This window comes from Opisthocomus hoazin, chromosome 3 (assembly GCF_030867145.1).
Source record: "Opisthocomus hoazin isolate bOpiHoa1 chromosome 3, bOpiHoa1.hap1, whole genome shotgun sequence".
Lineage (NCBI taxonomy): Eukaryota > Metazoa > Chordata > Aves > Opisthocomiformes > Opisthocomidae > Opisthocomus > Opisthocomus hoazin.
Window position 1 is genome coordinate 36,246,514 of NC_134416.1, and position 17,965 is coordinate 36,264,478.

Here is a 17,965-nt window from a genome sequence, read left to right on the forward strand (position 1 = left end):
AAATGTATGAACTTTAATTAGATTTCATTATAAACAAACAAATGTCAACCATAATTATAAGCTCCTTGGTTTAACCACATATTATCCCTTTTCAAACAAACTTCATGTCAGACAAATTAAAATCAAGCAGCCAGCAATTTTGAGTTGAATTTTACATGATGTGCCAGTAACCTGATTACTTTAACTTCAATATCATTACAGGAAAAGTATTTCAGGAAAAATAATTACAAGAATTCCAACAGGAGACAAGCTTAATTGTATTGATTCAAAAGATGCATGTATATAGGAACCATGCTGAAGGAATGATGTTATCTTAAATCTACAGTTACTATTAAAATGATATTGTCTGGCATGAAAAAGGCAATTTGAGACTGGTGTCTGTAAAACCAGAGGTACAAAACTAACTGAAATAATTATCTTTACTCCACTATACTTTAAGCAACAAAATATCAATGTGGAACAACTTCAAGGCATGAAGGTTTGCAGGTTTATTTACTGACTGGTGTATCTATTAGTACCAGGAACAAGTGGAGTTGTCAGGACATAATGAAGGTAAATGATTCGTTAGCACAGAGACTGAGCTCTTCTTCAATGCAATAAGAGTTAATTAAAGTTTACCACCAAACATCAACCAAAGCAGGATGTTGATCAGGTTTCAGCATTAAGTGCAAACAGACAATGGTTGGCAGCAATTAGTGCAGCTATCAAATGACATGCTATGATAATTATACATTTAAAACAGCTGAAGGGCTTGTGGAAGGGAGGGAAGAATCTCATCAGCTTGTTTGACTACATACAGTCAAAGTGCAGGAAACAGGTATCAGACATTTCACTTCAATACTGTAAATCAATAGAATTAAACAAAACAAAAAAGGAGATTGTACAAGCACGTTATCTGAAAGGGGACAATTCACTGTACATGAAATGGAAGAAATCTGCAGAAGACTCCTAACAAAGATAAGTACTAGTCAGATTAAATAAATTACTTTGCTGCTGCCACTCATGCTGACACACATAAACAGAGAAGTGTTTGGGGTTTAAAGGCTAGTGGCTGCAGCTTTATTACACCTTTCTATGCCAGACTCGAGGTTACCTGGGATCTTTAGTCCCTGTGGCCGTGTTCACGGCATGAGAAGACCCAGAAGGACCACGGGCCTGAAGTCCGTGACCACAAAAGGGAGTTTCACATGCTAGCTGCAAGCCCGCTGCGAGGAAGCCTAGGCTTACCAGCGGTGATTACCTGGTATCTGAGCCACAGCCTAAGGCTCTGCCACATCCCCGGCTCTCCACCCCCTCCGATCATCAGACGTGCTAGTTCTGCCTGCTCCCAAACTTGTGCCCAAGTTTCGGGAGAGAAAAAGGAAGCGAGAGTTTTCCACCACGGACGAACGCTGTGCAACGCACGGTAGCGACGCAGACACACTAATAACTAACAACCGGCACAGCGAGGGCTGGTGCCGTCTCTGCCACGCTCTGCTCTGTTTCGAAGGCCTTGCGTAAGGGTGGCAGCTACTGGATTCAGCGATACAAAACTTATTTTTTATCTCAGCCTTCCATTAAATCCAAAGGAAAGACGATAAACTCGCAGGAGCACCTCTAACAGCAACACTAGACAAAGGAAAAACTGCTCTCAGCCCAGCGCTGGCAGTCTGCTGAACCCCCTCAGCACGGATCTGTGAAGTCAAAACACCACCAATTCTGCAATATCAAACACGTGGGAAGTAGAGCAAAACAGTAAATATCTCTTCCGCAGGCAAATAGCCATTTTAACTGGTGTAGCCAGGCAGACAATTATCTACACACGTCTATTATTCGGACAATTCCTCAGTAACCACTCCATGCACTGGAGATGGAATAACTCACTCCCGCTCACTCCTCTTGGGCTGGCATAGCGCAGGTAGTGGGATTACCTGCATAAACACCTACGCAGTGCCCCAGCAGCTGAATAGGGCTGGCAAGTAGGATCCCCACCTCAAAGAAATCAAGATTTCTTCAGCATTTTTCTGGAAAACGTAGTCACAGAGGCACCCTGCTCTTCCTAGGTATGTAACAGGAAGCAAGACAAGGCTTACCAAAAGACAAGTAGCAAGTTTCCAAGAAAGCTAAGCTGTGACAAATTAAAACCTGATGATGAGAGGGGCAAAGGGGTTAGACAGTAGGACTCATTGCTGCAGGATACCATTCGGATCATGAATTTTCCAAGGTTAAAAAACAAAATGGAAACCGGCTGCCAAAGGTATCCAGGGTTATTGTAATGAATGTGAACAAAACAAAACAAAAAAGTGTAAGGGATGCCTTGCTCTTCAGAAGTCTAAAAAATTTGCATTTGCAATCATGGCAAGGCAGGCATGTACAATAGGTTATCCTACATCTGCCTACTGTGATATTTTTCAGAAGCATCTTGTACAGAGCAGTCAAAGACAGAAGAGGCTAGCCACATCAGAGTCTCAGTTTGGCAATCAATATGTTCCTATAGTATGAATTACACCTCAGGAGTAAAGAGCTGTCTGCCGCAGGGAGACTGCTTTTATCTGTTATTTTAACTAACCCGTGCAAAAAGATCATCAGCATCAGTTCATATTTAAATATGTTGTATTAATTTCCACTGTGTCAAATTCAGAAAAATTCCTTTATGAGTGTGAAGACCATATATATTTTAAATGCGCCCTTTTTTCCTAGAATCAAACCCACGTGCATATGCAAAATGCATTAAGATGGGTTTTGTTATGATGTTGGCTACCAGTTGTGATTTTTGTTGGAATGTGTGTACATTCACATTGCTAAAATCATTTTAATAAAATGCCTTACTGTTTTGCATAGTTCCTGGGCTGCAGCCTAGAGCAGTTCCACAGACTTTTTTTTCCTAACAAACCTCATTTTCCCAACTAATTCTGTTATGCTAGGGATTTGTGCACAGAGTTGGCTAATCCCAGTATTTCCCTAGAGCTGCATCTAAGCTATGGCCCACTCCCAGCACAAAAGTGTCTCCAAAAGCCCTTTCGCCCCCTTCAGCACTGATACACTCATTGGTCCTGACATTTTCACTTCAGCCATGACAAATGAGCTGATGGCTGTGATCAGATTGCACACGAGGACTGCTTTATCAAAGACGTATCATTAACTCTCATCACTATCTTCCATTATGACTCTTTTGGTCAAATCTGTTGTGAAAATGCAAGTCAGTTTGAAAACATATCCTAAACATGGCAATAAACAAACTTCATTTAAAAGCAGAAAAGAAAACCAAACTCAGACGGGATCAGAAAGAGACTAGCGTTAACTAAATGTTTCTCTGGGGATTTAAGTAACTGTACTCAACCTCTGCCCCAGTGCAAACATGGCAGTTGACCAACGTCGAAAGGTCCCTTCCCCCATCGCGAACGGCGAGTGCTACTTTGCCTTTTTTAGAGAAACAAAAATAAAGCAGCAGCAATCAAATATGCCTAAAAATGAAGTTAATTTTTTTCTGTTCTTTCTTTTTTTTTTTTGGTCTCTGAACTACTTCGCATTTCTGTGTGTCTACTTTTATCAAAATACATTTCTCAAATTAATCCCTTAAAGAATATAAAATTTTCGCTTGAGTTGCAGCCACATAATCATACTGTTTTCTGACTCACATTAAAAACACCAGCATAAAGCGCTGTCTGAAACGGAAATCTCCCAGTTCACTATGAATACTGCAACCTTTCTGTCAAGTTAGAACCTAAGTTCCAGTTACACAGTTCTTGTTACATCTAGAGGGTTTACAAAGTATATATTTGTCGTAACCTCTTCTAGCAATTCATCTGAGAATACACATCTAGCGGAGTCAACTGTAACACAACAGATCTTGGGAACGGAGGTCATGCTTTGAGATAAAGTGCTATTCACTTTTGGACCATGCAAGAAGCTCTTTATTCCAGTTCTTATTGGCATCAGTTCCCCCTTACCAGAGCAAGAACAAAGCCAAGTGCTCGTGTGAGGTTTATGAATAAATCAGAGGTGAGCCACTTTAAGTGCTGCCCATGATTTCCTTGTTGACAGTGAGCACTTAAACAGGCTTCTATGACCAGCAACTCCTGGCAAACCTTAATGGCTCCTAATCTGTACCCTGCTTCATTTCAGGAAAGAAATGACCCACCCCAATTTTTCTCAAGTCTTCACCTTTTGGGCAACTACTGTCCCACCTTTTTAGAAATTCACGTTCAGGGACTGTCCCATTTCAGTGCCAAGTTTTCACATAACACACAACATAAAAATCACCATTTTCTTCCTAGAAAACAAATGACAGCTAATAAAATATTATTACGCTGTGCAGCCTAAGTAATTCCCAGACAAACCATTACACAATTCAACATTTGTTTAAACTGCATAGATTTTTAAATGAACCTAAAAGACATCTAATATATTTGCCTCCAATTATTAAAATCGTATAAAAAATATGCTGAGAGCAGATTCAACCCTTCTGGACAGCTACAGCTGAAACCAGGAATGTTTATAAATCACTACCACTGTATGTATTTAAAAAACTCAAAGAGCCCGCAAAAAAAGAATTTTGAATAACGATAAGATTGAAAAACAAACTGATGATCAACCAATAAACTCAGCAGTGGGCCAAAGAGCTCTGGTCCAGAAACATTAACATCCAGTCGCGGCAAGACGCTAGGTGTTTCAGTACATACGTCTTTGATGCGCAAAACCACTCAGAGACGTATGCTGTTCACCATTAAGGCAGCAGCCTGCGTGGAGAATACATTTCAACACGGAATGAAATTCTTCATTTTTAAGGTCTCTCTCCCCCCTCCCTTTTTGGACGTGTCACAATCTCCAGATGGCTGAATTGACCCTCTAGTAGCTGAGTTATTTTCAGGCTCCCAGTTTCTGCTCTATTCAAAAACTAACTTTTTTTTTGTAAATTATTTATTCCATTGTCTCTTGTCGCCTTTCCACCCACTCGGGGGAAGGGAAGAAAAAAAAAAAAGAAGTTGTGACCGCACTGCTCTGCCCCGTTATTTCAGCGAGAGCTCCCTGCCGCGGGGCCGGGGCCGGGGGGCAGCTGTCCGGCAGCGCAGAGCTGCCGCTGCTGGGACGGCGGCCGATGCCTCAGGAGATGGCACTCTCCTTTGCAAGGGCCCGATCCAACCCCGGCGAAATCGATGAGGCGGCGCTGGACTTTGGAAGAGGCCCTCGGTCAAAATTGGGAACTGCAGCAGCGCTGGGGAAACCACCCGTCAGGCGAGAGAGAAATCCAGGGGCCAGACTAGTTGGGGCCTAAAACTCCAGCAATGCTTTTCACGTGAGCTGAAGCGCCTAGTCCATGTGCACTGGCTGATGACCCAATGAGAAATCAAATTTTTCCTCCTTACAGCCATCGGTTGCTCCTGCTGGAAACAGTCCCGATGCAGAGTGCTGTGCGGCAGTGGGGTGGCTCGTGGTTGTTTGTGCAGGGGGTGACACTTCCCACCCCAGAGATGGCTGCACTGCAATGGCAAAGAAAGCGACTTTTTTTCAGTGAGCGGTTCATAAAACTCAAAGGAACTGAGGAACTGAGGGGTGACATTTGCCATATAGCTACGTAATTTATTTTAGAAATGTTATGTTTTCTTTAATTTAAACCCTCGTTGCTGTAAACAAAATCAATAACCATATTTCAATATGAAAAAAATACAAAAGGACCAGAGTGAAACCCCCAGGAATAAGTTCCCTGTTTAAGGAGCTACTTTTCACTCAGAACCTTACTTTCTGGAGTGGGGTAGGCATGTGAAGTTTTTAGGTATTAAACCAGGAGAAACTCTTATGTGAAGGTGGATGGCCATGGTTTCTCGCACAGGAAAACCACCTGTATTCGAAACCGTCACGTAACGCTTGGCAAATCCAAAGACTTTATTTTTCTGCTCCCTTCTTGCAAAAGCTATGGCCCTCAGAATACCAAAAATCAAAGGATCTTCCCCAACAACCAAAGGGAAAGAAGGAAGTTCTGTTTTTGTTATTCTTCAAAAAGAAATTATTCTGATCTGTTACACTACCATCTTCTGGAACAAATGTGGAAATAACTGGGATTACTCCAAATTTCCATCAGTGCGCCAAACACTGGAGCACTACCAGTGACAGGTGCCTTGCCATCTCAGATTAGGTGAATTTATAAGGCAGCGCGGTGTCAAAACAGGGAGGAGCAAGCCTTCAGCAGCCACTGCTCCCAGACCCTCAGCTCTGCTATTACCTGGTAAAAGGAACAGAAGTGATCCCCTTCAGCCCCTCTGGAACCCCTCTTTCTTACAGGCCGTCCAGTGCCTTCTGTATCATCCTTAAAAATGGAAATGCTAGTGCACAAAGAGAAGACGAAACCTTTTAAATTTGAATTTATGGGATTATTGTCAAACTGGAACTACAGGCCTGATTGTTTTTCTACTAATACCAGAACTGTCTGTCTTCCCAGTTTTACACCCATATTACTCCTCTGATTTCGGAGGAGTTATTGTCAATTTAGTTTGGGGTGAATGTGAAGAATCTGGTTCTTTTGACTTTACATGTCCTAGGCTCACATCAACACAGGCTTTTTGTGATGATTTCATGGTTTCAGAAATAGAACATGTGTCTTTTTAAATACAGTTTTAGATGTACATCTAGTGTGTGCATCACTTGTTCGGCAGACACCACTGCAGCCTACATGGTAAAGGTTTGTTTTCAGAGTCACCATGGTCTATCGTGTACATACAGCCTTTAGCTTGTGAACTATTGACCTGAAGGACCATAACACCTTCTTGGGAGCTGGTACAGCCTATCAAATCACCGTGAGTGCTAGAAGTCTGCTAGATTCGTCCGTAAAGAGATCCCAGTTTCTGTGCACATTTAAAATTGTTCTCAAAAGTACCAAAAACAAATAAAACATAATTTGGACAAATAAACTTCTAAATATCTCTTTTTCATTTTTCTTAAATTGAAAGCTGATTCTGAGTAATGCGAATATATAAAAGAGTGTCTTAATATGGCAAACTTTTGTTTTGATCATATAACTCAGTTAAGCCATTCCTCCTGAATATCTTGTTTAAGCAGAAAAAGTCACTCCTCAACAAGACTGCCGCATTTCAGGCTGGTACAAACTTTTCTGGCTTAGTTTGGAACTCAGCAAAAGCTGCAGTAGTGACGAAAATAATGGTATCAAAGTGCTATAGAGTAACTGTTAAAAAAGGAAGAGAGTAGTATGTATTTAAGGCTAAACCTGCTGTCCCTGTTTGTGCAAAACAAGTTTATCTCTACAGGTCTGCTGAATCCTGCTACCAACAAACATGCATACTGCCCCTTTCAGAAACATCAACAAATCTCAACAGCAACCAAACAGAATCTACTAGATAAAAGCAACTGATACGTGTCTTTTAGTTTCTTCTATCTGTGCATCTGTTCACATAAACATATTCTGCATTACATCTTATTCTGTAAAATCTTGAATCCCAGTATCTCAGTGTGCTGTGTTTCTGCCCGTTCAGTAAGAATGCAGACATCACATAAGTTATTATTAACCCATGTGTTATCCAGTTCTACAGTGGCTGGAACTTTGCCAGAGACAACACATGGTGCTTGGTTAACAATATTTTTAAGTATAAATGAATTTATTTTTTAAATTAACACATTTTTTCTTATGGAAATACACTAATAAGCTGTTCCCAGAATGAAAGAATATCCCCTAAGCATGTTCCTTTAAAATAAGTTTTAAGGAATTTCATAAAGTTAGCAGTAAAACATTCCCAAACCCCATAGAAAGTCTTTAACTTTTTCTTAAAAGAGAGAATTTTTGTGGCTTTATTCTTAGCAAGTACTTTCTGCACTTACAGTTTTATTTCATTTATCCATAATCCTAATTTCTTAGAGGCCTCTCTAACTGTTTAAATATTATCATATCAAGCCCAATACTGAACTAACAAGCATTTACAAATAAATGTTCTGCAAACTGAAAAAAAAACAAAACCCCAAACAAGATAATATTTCGTCTAACTACCAACAGATTTCCACAGTAGCTCTAAATCGGTAATTATGTTGACCTGAAAAAAAAGAGAGCCTATTTAATATGCATACATACAAATAATTATTCACACTGCATTTGATTTACATATGTACAAAAGAACCACTTCCCACTTTTAAAAGTGGCTCAACACTTATGGTATTTTAACTGCCCTAATTACTGTTGAGAGAACATAATTAGAAGCACTGATCACGTTGTCAACAGCTAACCAGTTGCAGCCCTGTCTGGGGGCCTGATCCTGCTCCGCTGGAAGTCAGTGGGGGCCAGTACTGATAGCGAGAGGAGGCTGGGGCCCTTCTTACTACCTGAATCTACTGGAATCTAAATGTTTTAAACAACCTGAGTATGCTGATGCAGCCATGCTGAAAACATTGCTCCTTATGTGCATATATCAATTTCTATTTCGGTAAGCTTTCTCTATTTTCAAAGCCAAACAAAGAGAGTAATTTTTTCCCCAGTAAGGCTTCTATACCACTTAAACACTTAGTACTGAGTCAGAATTCATAACTTTTTCCAAAAGAGAAATAGTTTAATAATTAAAACAGATATTGACTAAACCTTGCTTCCTTGAATACCAAACTTTATTAGATTATTATGCGTTGATGTGTAATTTCCATTGGCAACTTTCGGAATAGCTCCTTCCCTCCCTGCTGGCCCCCCTCCTCCCTCCTTCTTTCCCCCAGGCAAAGTGCTGGGAATCCTCGATACCCAATAGTCAATATTTGGTTTGCCTGTCATGTTCCTGGAGCTCCCCTCCATACAAACCTGTGTTTCTCATCCTTTCGCTGCACTGCTCTCATGCATATTACTTCACATGATGATGGAAACTCGGGGCATCTTAGCAAGTTGCTGAAATCTGAGCTTCTGCTTGTTTTCAATCAAGTCTTGGACAAACATAACTTTAGGGAGAGCTGAACGTAGGCATAAAGAAAGAGGAGCCTGCATTTTCATCTTCCTTTCATCTCAGTCATTCAGTCAACCATTCAGTGCCCTATTCAACAGAGCTTTTCATTATGCAAAAAAATGCTAATCCTTTTCCGATGCTTTCACACTTGTATAAACCCCCATTCCTTCGACTGAAAAGCAATTATATCAGTTTACCTTTCTGTCAAAAACAGGATTAATATTCCAATACCAGAATCTCCTTTATTTTCCTATCTTTTGCTTTAGGAAACTAGAGATTATTAGTGGCGGTATTCCTTAGAGCAAGAATATATTATTTTAAATATGATTCTTTTAGCCAAAGCAAGAGGGGGGAGGGGACGGGAGAGAAAAAACTTCAGTTGCTGCGGAAACTCTTTTCAGTGACAGAACTGACCTTCCCTTTGCAGAGGCCTGAATAGAATGAGCCTCACTCTGGTCTATTAATCAGAAACAAATTATGAAAGAATGTGGCTGGACTGGTTGACACTATCCTGTCTTGGGAGACTCAGTAACAGCCTAGTAACAATGTCCTCTTCATGGGTAATGAACAGCCATGACAAATGGGGCAGAGAAACTATTTATTTGCATATGCAAATTCTCACACAAGGGAAACATGTACAAACAAGTGTCATTGTAAGGTGGATTAGGCAAACAACGCTTTCTTTTTAGGACATTCTGCAGCCCAGAACATTAGTCAGCACAATTAAACCAGTCTCCATGGAGACTAATGAAATTTCACCATGGTATGAGTTAAATTAGATAGCTAGTTATGTGTTTTCACAATCCAACTTGAAATCCATTATTGTTTCAGAACAATACAGCAATTGTGCCTGGCTGATCTTTGCCAGCTCAACAAGCTCCTAAGTTGACAATTTGCATATGTTAATATAATTAAGCACTAATTACATGAAACTTGTACATATTCACATGCACTTTCCCTGGGCGCTTCTCAGTTTGAACCTTGGCCAAGTCTTTAACCCTTTGAATGAATTTGGAGCAGCAAAGCTCTGCCTTCTGGGTACAGCCCCAAGGCAGATGCAGAAAAGCTCTTCATTTATAAACACAAAGCTTAACCTGGCTTCTCATATTTCTGTCAACAGGGCTAGAAAACATTTTTGTACTTTTGTACGTGTTGGGGTAGGAGAAAGGGAAGAGGGGGCTGTATTGGAATGTCTTCAGAAACCCAGGTCTGGTACCCCTTTTTTGCATATGAAAACACAAATATTTACCCACATAGCAGGTTACGAATACATGTATTGCCATTGTCACAGGCTCTTCAAGACCCAAATTGTCAAAAACTAGGCTGGGTTTTATGTCAGTGCTCTCAGAGCCACAAAAATGGGAATGAAAAAAAGAAAAAAGAGCAAGCAGTAACTAATGAGCTTTACATAAATATATGCAGAGGCAATTAAGCAGTGTTAATTACTATGACAGCAGTTAATTGAATATAATTAGATATTTTAAGCTACTGACTAAGGCATAGTTAAGATTAATTTTATTGAGATTAATTGTAAATAAGAATAGATTAACTCTGTGTTTTGACAGGCATAAAAAGTAGTTCTGCAAATTAAGTAGGAGAGCAGAAACTAGCACAAAAATCATATATTATTTTAATGTCACACCTAAGAATCATCTGCTCAATAAACATGACTTTTCAAACCCAAACAGACAGGAATCTTGAAGAAAAACAAACAGCTTGCAGAGATTAAAGAGCCTTTTGTCCTTTTTCATGCGTATTTCTTTTAGCAGACTAAATTAAGCAAGTCTGGTGTACGTTTTTAGGAAGGAACATTTCACACTGAATGGAAAAAATGTTCTATCACATATGAAATTCATGCAGCTGTGCAGAACTTGGTCCAGATGGTCTAAGACTGTAAAACAACACTAAACGATAGACAGTAGGGCCTTCCCAAGATTATGTGATAAAGTCACAACCTCATATTTTGACCTAAATTTTCTGTCATGTATTGTTTCCTTCCAGACCAGATAGCTCCATTTTAATTTTTAACTGATCCTGAATGTTCAGTGGAAACTCTTAATAAACATTGCTGATAAGCATCTGAGCAGAAATCATAAAATATTTACAAATCGCCCCTTAGCTTCATTAAAACAATGCTGAATCCGAAGTGCAGAAAACAGTGCCCTGGCTCTCCACATGATACCAAACTGTTCACACCACTTAGCTCAAAGAGGTAAAAATGCCTGGTTTTAAATATGCTCCAAAGAAAGCCCAAAACACATTCTACCTGCAGATTAATTCATGCATGCTGTTTAAGAAAATTAACAACAAGGCTGAAGAATGCTGAACAAATCACTAATAAGAAAGGAGCTTTCATTGATTTTGAAATAAATCAATAGGTGATTAACACAATATTTTTAAAGCAGTAGAATGTATATATATTATATAAACATATATATTATATTTTCAATACCTTTTTTTAGCTAGTAATCGAACAAGGGCTTTACAACAGTGAGCATGTCCCTATATTGACTATCAACTTCTTTGGAATGCCTTTAGTCTTTTATAACGAAAATCCAAAACCGGTCTGTGAAACAAGGCTATGACAAGCCATTCTGCAGTGAGAGATTTTAAATCATCCAGCCTCTTCTAATAGACTTGAGACTTATTGAGGTAGAAACCATAAAAAATGAAGAAGGGAAATTTAATCCCTGAAATATTGATTTGCACATTAATATCATATAGGCAGAGGGCAATTTGGCTTCATGGAAATGACACATTGTCGACCCTTGGTGAAGTCAGAGCCAATCTAACTGCTGAACATGTCTGAATCTCAAGAGTTATTAAGGGCTTCCCTTCTTGCCTTTATGACTTTTCTTCAGCCTACCAATGCAATCTTAAATGTATTATCTTTAAGAAATAATTGTAAAACCTCAGGGGTTTTCCAGTTAATGGAAGGGAGGCTAAACCACATCAGATTCTGAAATGCAACATTAAACCCTTGCAATCAACAAAACCACCTCAATTCTCATCCATCCAGTGCAGGATCTAATATTGTTATTAGAGATAATCAAATTTCATTGTGTAAATTTAGGCTCATGGTCAGAATGGAAGCAGTAAATTCTGCAATATTAAACAGTGATTTTTCTCGGCACCCTTTATATGTTCTTTGCTGGTGCACCATCTTCACAAATAAACCTAAACTACTCAAAAATCAAGGAACACGGCTGTCTCCCTATTCTGAAAGATGCACGCAATGTCATTTATCATCTCCACAGCTTTCCTTTAGTTTTAACTTGATCTAGCAGATAAGTTTCATTTTAGAGAATAATAAAGCAGTATCACTACATAAACCAAACAGCAGGTACTATTACTGTGACTTACACAGATGGTTTACCTGACCTTTCTTTGTTCCTTGGGTAGGTTTCACTTTTGCAGATTTACGACTTTTCCCTCTATATTTCATTGACCCTCTATGTTCATTATCATAAAAATGAAAACTATTGAATACATGCTTATGTTGACAAAGTCCAAAAAGCCCACGACTAAAGGATAAAGAGGTGCTGCAAAGCACTGTGTGGATCTCTAGATCGTACACTATAAATATTCAAGCACGGACAGTACGAATAACTGAATAATCCTGGTGAGCCCCAGCTCTGGAGCCAGGTGCAAGAGGTTAAAACAGCTGGCTAGCCATCTTTTATTTTGTGTGCCTTCCTACCGGCTGAAACCGCAAACCCTGAAAACTAGCAGATATTCCCTCAAGGTTGATTGTCTGATTTTTTTTATTTCAACCAGTTTAGTAGGATCCCCTAGTCAAAAAAAAAAAAAAAAAAAAAAAAAAGCGAGAAACTCCTTAAATACAGTCAGTTGAATAGCAAGTGGAGCAATGATGATTAAGGCTCTTCCCTCCCCACACCCCCCAACCTTCAACCCCCCGTTTATTTCCACAGTCTTCTTTGTGCACCTTCCCATCCAAACGTTTGTATTCCTTATTTCAAAGAAAAGCACTCCGGATCCTTCTGTCAGTTTTGCCAGTAAATATAAAGTAAAACAAGTGTTGATGGCACTGAGAGTGTTACATACCCAGGCTGTGTTTTTGCATTGCTCTCAATGGAAGCGATCGATGCCCATGTCACAGTCGCGTCCCAATCGCAGCCAAGTCTCTGCCTCAATCTAACCAACAACAGGCAGGGCTGCAAAGGCTTCTCACTACCTCTTCCATCCATCCACCACCAAACTAAAAATATAATGCTACATATGATCTTTTTAAACACTCCACCACCGCTCCAAAGGATCGAGCCACTGCAAATCCAGGGGAAACACAAATGGAAAAAAAAAAAAAAAAACACACCATCAAAAAAAAACTCACAGCAACCACCCCAAAAGCACCCGAGCCCTCTCTTTCCACGCTCTTTCTCGCTCTCCTCCTGCCAACTACATAATCGTTGATTAAAAACGGAACAAGGCTAATAAAAAGAAAATAAAAAAAAAAAAAGAGGAGGACGGAATGGAGCCGAGGAAATGCGACTGTCAGAAAACGGGATGGTCAGACTTCCTGAGTGAACCTGCCTGTGTCTGGCTTAATGTAAATCCACCATCTTCAGCCTGGCAAGTTACCTTTTGGTTGGGCTTTTTTTTTTTTTTTTTTTTTTTTTTTTTGGTGGTGGAGGGGGGGTGTTATGTTTGCGATCTCTGCCTTGGTACCTAAGGAGGAAGAGGAGGAGGAAGAGGGTGTGTTATTGAAAGGTGGCTAAAGCCTCCTCGGGACGGCGCTGAGGTGAAACAGGCTGAACCCGACTGATGTGGTTCCTCTCTCGGTTGGACCCAGTGCCCTAAGCAGCCGATGAGAGACCCCCGGCAGCCCGGCTCGCAGGTAACAAAAGAAATACCAACCCGTGCGTTTTCTGCTGCCGCTGCTGGGGAGGCTGGCGGGGCTGGGGGAGTGGGGTGGGGGGGGTAAGAAGATGCAGGAGGGGACGAGTGGGGGGCGAACAGCCGTAAGTTGGCATCGGATGGGGGGAAAGTTTATTAGCATTTTTGCAGGAAATTTCATGTCAAGCAAGAGAGGGAAGCGGGGACGCGTCTGCCATTAGCCGCCGTGATGGGAAGGGATGCACTTGATTCTGGCACGAGCAGTGAGGCAGAGCAGGAACCGAATTGCCTGCTCCCTGCTCATAACCGCTTTTCTTTTATTTTAATGTTGACTGGGGGGGGTGTGGGGGTGTGGTGTTTTTGTTTTTTTTTTAACCTTAGTCCTCCGTTTAAAAAAAAATAAATAAAATAGACGCCTGTCCCGCAAAACAACAGCACCCGCCCCCCCCTCTTTCAAAAATCTCAGAAAGGCTGCGCGGAAAGCAGCCCCCGACCCTGCCCGCGGCGAGCCGTTCCTACGGCCCAGCACAGCGGGGATGCCGGGGGCTCCGCCGGCGCCCGGCCTGCAGCCTCCCACGGGCAGCGACAGCTGCATCCCGCCGGCGGGGCCGCTCCGGGCCGGCCGGGCCGGGCCGCTCCGTTCCGGGCCACCTCCCCGCGCCGCGCGGCGAAACGGACAGAGCGGTCGGGCGCGCTCCTAACGGGCTCCTCTTCCTCCCGCTGCCGGCAGCGCGAGCCCCTGCGCGCACACGCACGCACACACCCGCACACGCACCCGCACGGCCACCCCTGCCTCTGCTCCTCCTGAGAAACCTACCTGAGAAATAAAGGGGGGGGGGGGAAGAGGGGAAAAAGCACCCCACACCTTGTCCTGTACACACGCACGCGGTCAGGGTCCCCGTTGCCCTGCTGGCATCCCTTCCCCCCCCAGTACCCCCCCCCGCCCGAAAGCGAAAGTTTGGGTGGCCGAGGGGGGTGGAGATGGGGAGGAGAGGGAAGGAGGGTGGGAGAGCGGAATGCGCCTTCAAAAAGCACCTCAAAGTTTTTTTGGGGGGGGACGGAGCTGCGGAACGAGAGCGCGAGCTCTGAAGGGGCTGGCGAGCGATGACTTCTGACAGCCGTAACGTCTTTCCTAATCTGACAGTGTTGTTTTCCACCCTCCTCCCCGAGCTCCCTATGAAAAAACAGCGAAATGAAAAGTGGGGGGCAACCCCCGAACCTCTTCTACAAACTGAGCAGGGTCCTCCACTTAATCCGAAAGTTACGGCCCGAAAGAGAAACAAAAACCAAAACAATAAAAAAAACCCAAACCCACAGACCCAAACCAAAACAAACAAACAAAAAAATACACAAACAAAACGTAACCCCCGGAATAAAAGAGAAAGGGAGAGAGAGAAAGAAAGAAGGGAGAGAGAAAAAGCAGCCCCTCCTTCCCAAACAAGAGCAAATACTGTACCTAAAAATGGGGAAACAGGCGGAAAAAGGGGGGAGAGAGAGAGGGGAGAGATACAGGGGATCTGGGGATGTGAGTGTGTGTGTGTATGTGAGAGAGAGAGAAAGAGGCACAGAGAGAGGGAGAGAGAGAGAGAGAGAGAGAGCGAGAGCGAAATATCAAAGATTGTGCAAGATCAGCCTGGAAAGATAATCGATACTCGACCTAAATTTAACACAAACTACTCAATAAAAGTTAAAGAAAAAACTTACTTTCCATTTCCCCTCGCAGTTCCTACTGGATCTTCGCCTCTTTTTTTTGTTTTGCTTTATTTACTTAACAGCTGATCACATCCAAGTAAACGAGAGAAGGTTCATTAAAAAAAATAATAAAAAAAAATAATCCTCCAACTTTATTGGGTGAAAATAAAAATGACTGAGCAAGAAGTGGGGGGCATGGAGCGGTCCTTTGGGGTCCGGGAGTTGTTAAAGCATGTGCCGACCGCGGTCTCGCTGTTTGGTTGTGAAGGGGTTGGGAAAAGGAGGAAAGGAAATGAAAATCCGATATGTCTTTATTCTGCTAATTATTATCGTTTTAGCCCTGTTTAAAAAAATGGCTGATTAAGTTGAGTGCGCATGTCTTTGTGTGTCTATTCCCGATATGCACTCTGGGAATGAGAGAGAGAGAGAGAGAGAGAGAGAGAGAGAGGAGAGAGAGAGAGGAGAGAGAGCGAGAGAGAGCGAGAGAGAGCGAGAGGGAAGAGGAGAGGGAGAGGTGTAATTAGTGAGGTGATCAACATTCTCCGGGCTGCAAATGACGCGCAGCCCCGCGGCCGGGGAAGCCGGAGCTGCCGCGGCTGCCGGGGGCTCGCCGGGGCTGCGGGAGCCGCAGAGCCAGCCCGGAGGAGAAGGGGCAGCGGAAAGGAGCTCGTGGATACAAACACGAGCCTGCAAACTTCATTAGTAACACAGACACACACGCACAGGCACACAAAGTAGACGGCTAGGGAAAATTTAAAAAAAAAAAGGGGGGGCGGGCGCGGCAGACTTGCTCTTTTAACTGTTGAGGAACTCGAAAGAGAGGGGTCCAAATTAATTATTCCATCAGGGAGATATTTCTGTCTGTCTGTCTTTCTTTCTCTTCCCTCTTCTCTCTTTTAATTGGGATTTAATGAAAAATACACATTTGCAATGGGATGATGAATGTACGACACCTCTGTAAAAGGAAAGATAATACGTCCAAGGTAGGGAATAACTGCCCATACAGAGCTAAAGATGGGTTTATTTACACATACACACGCGCACACATGCGTGCACTCGCATCCTACACCGTATTTATACATATGCACATATGCCCCACATGCACACAGTCACACACAACATAACACACTTTATTTGGTGGCCACGGTGCAATTGCTTGGAGAAATTAACAAAGTAAAAAGCAAAGCCTTAATATCAACTGTAAACAGCCTTATCAAAATTAAGTAAATATCAGCCCAGGGAAAGAGGCTTCTTTGCATACAATACAGATTTAATGCATGTACACGCATGGTCTTCCACCTTCCCAACAAGTATTGATATTTTATTAATATTTTATCTACCATACTTTACCAGACACATTTAATTCTTGGGGGGCGGGGGGGAATTATTGTGATGAAAACTGAGGTAAAATGTACAGATGTCATTATAAATCAGAATCTTCTACAAATATTTTCCTGTGTGGGATTTAAGAAGATTGCTTCTCATTTGAAAATCTAATTAACTTAACCTAATACTGCAGATATGAATATGACTGACACTTTCATTAAAAGATAATTAACTAAAACTAGGAATAGACATACTTTAAAATACCCCCTACTGAAGATAAAAACATGACTATTGAAGAGCATCCGAATACACCGCAGGAACACGTGCAGATTTTTGATAATGCTATTCCAGAAATGCGTATATCAGAAATGGTCACCAAGTCACAGTTACATGCGAGACATATTTACAGTACCAAGGACCCCGCGCAGGTGAACTGTAACCTGAGAGCTGACATGCCTTTGAAGATCGTGATTCCGGCGATACACGTCAAAACCTTGTCTTGGGCCTTAAACACCAAAAACCAGCGGTAAGGTTTTATAACAACCTCCCATTAAAAGCCCGCGCGCACCACAACAACAAACCAGCAAAAACCTGGATGGCAGGAATATGCACCTCTCTGGGCCCTAAACCTGCTACTCCAGGAGAACACTTTGCAAGTACTGGAACTAACGTAGGAAAATCCCCACCTGATGATGAATTAAAGCCGCCCTCAAGCAGGCACAGGCCAGTGTTAGGGAACCGAGTTGCTAAAAGCAGATGTTTAAGGTCAGAGTGAAGGTCCTGATGGTTTTGGAGGGGGGGGGGAAGAAAAAAAAAAAGAAGTCTTCAGAAAGGGGAGGGAGAAAAAGACAAAAAACACCGCCAGCCTGAAAGCACGGCTATTCCAAGAGCCTGCCAATAAAGGGGGGAACGTAGAAGGAGCCCTACCCCAATCCGGAGAAACCTGACTTCAAACTTCAGGAAAATCTCCAAGACTCGAACTTAAGGAAAAGTCAGGGGAGCTCGAGGGTTGGTGAGAGCAACTTTATTCCTTTGTCAGACCTCACCTAAGCATTGCACCAGCTCGTCAATGCAAAAAATGCGAGCATATGTATGCAGATTTCCATAGGCATCGCTCCCTGTGAGTGAAGGCAAGAAGGAAACCAGTGATATTCTGCAGCGTTGTTTACAGGGTGGGAAAAAAAAATGCAAAC

The 17,965-nt window shown here is 42.1% G+C and overlaps 1 protein-coding gene across 2 annotated transcripts in view; it reads right to left on the reverse strand.

Moving 5' to 3' along the window:
• Positions 1-15,810, reverse strand: part of ZFHX4 (zinc finger homeobox 4) — a 155,374-nt gene extending 139,564 nt beyond the window's left edge. Inside the window, exons 1-2 of one of the 2 annotated variants that reach the window (XM_075415980.1) lie at positions 14,572-14,666; positions 12,966-13,184 (exon numbers count right to left, since the gene is read on the reverse strand). The gene's annotated coding sequence lies outside the window, so the exon portion shown is untranslated. Of the gene's footprint in view, positions 1-12,965; positions 13,185-14,571; positions 14,667-15,458 lie in introns of those variants that run through there. The other variant, XM_009940519.2, reaches the window with a different exon arrangement.
• Positions 15,811-17,965: the final 2,155 nt, after the last annotated feature.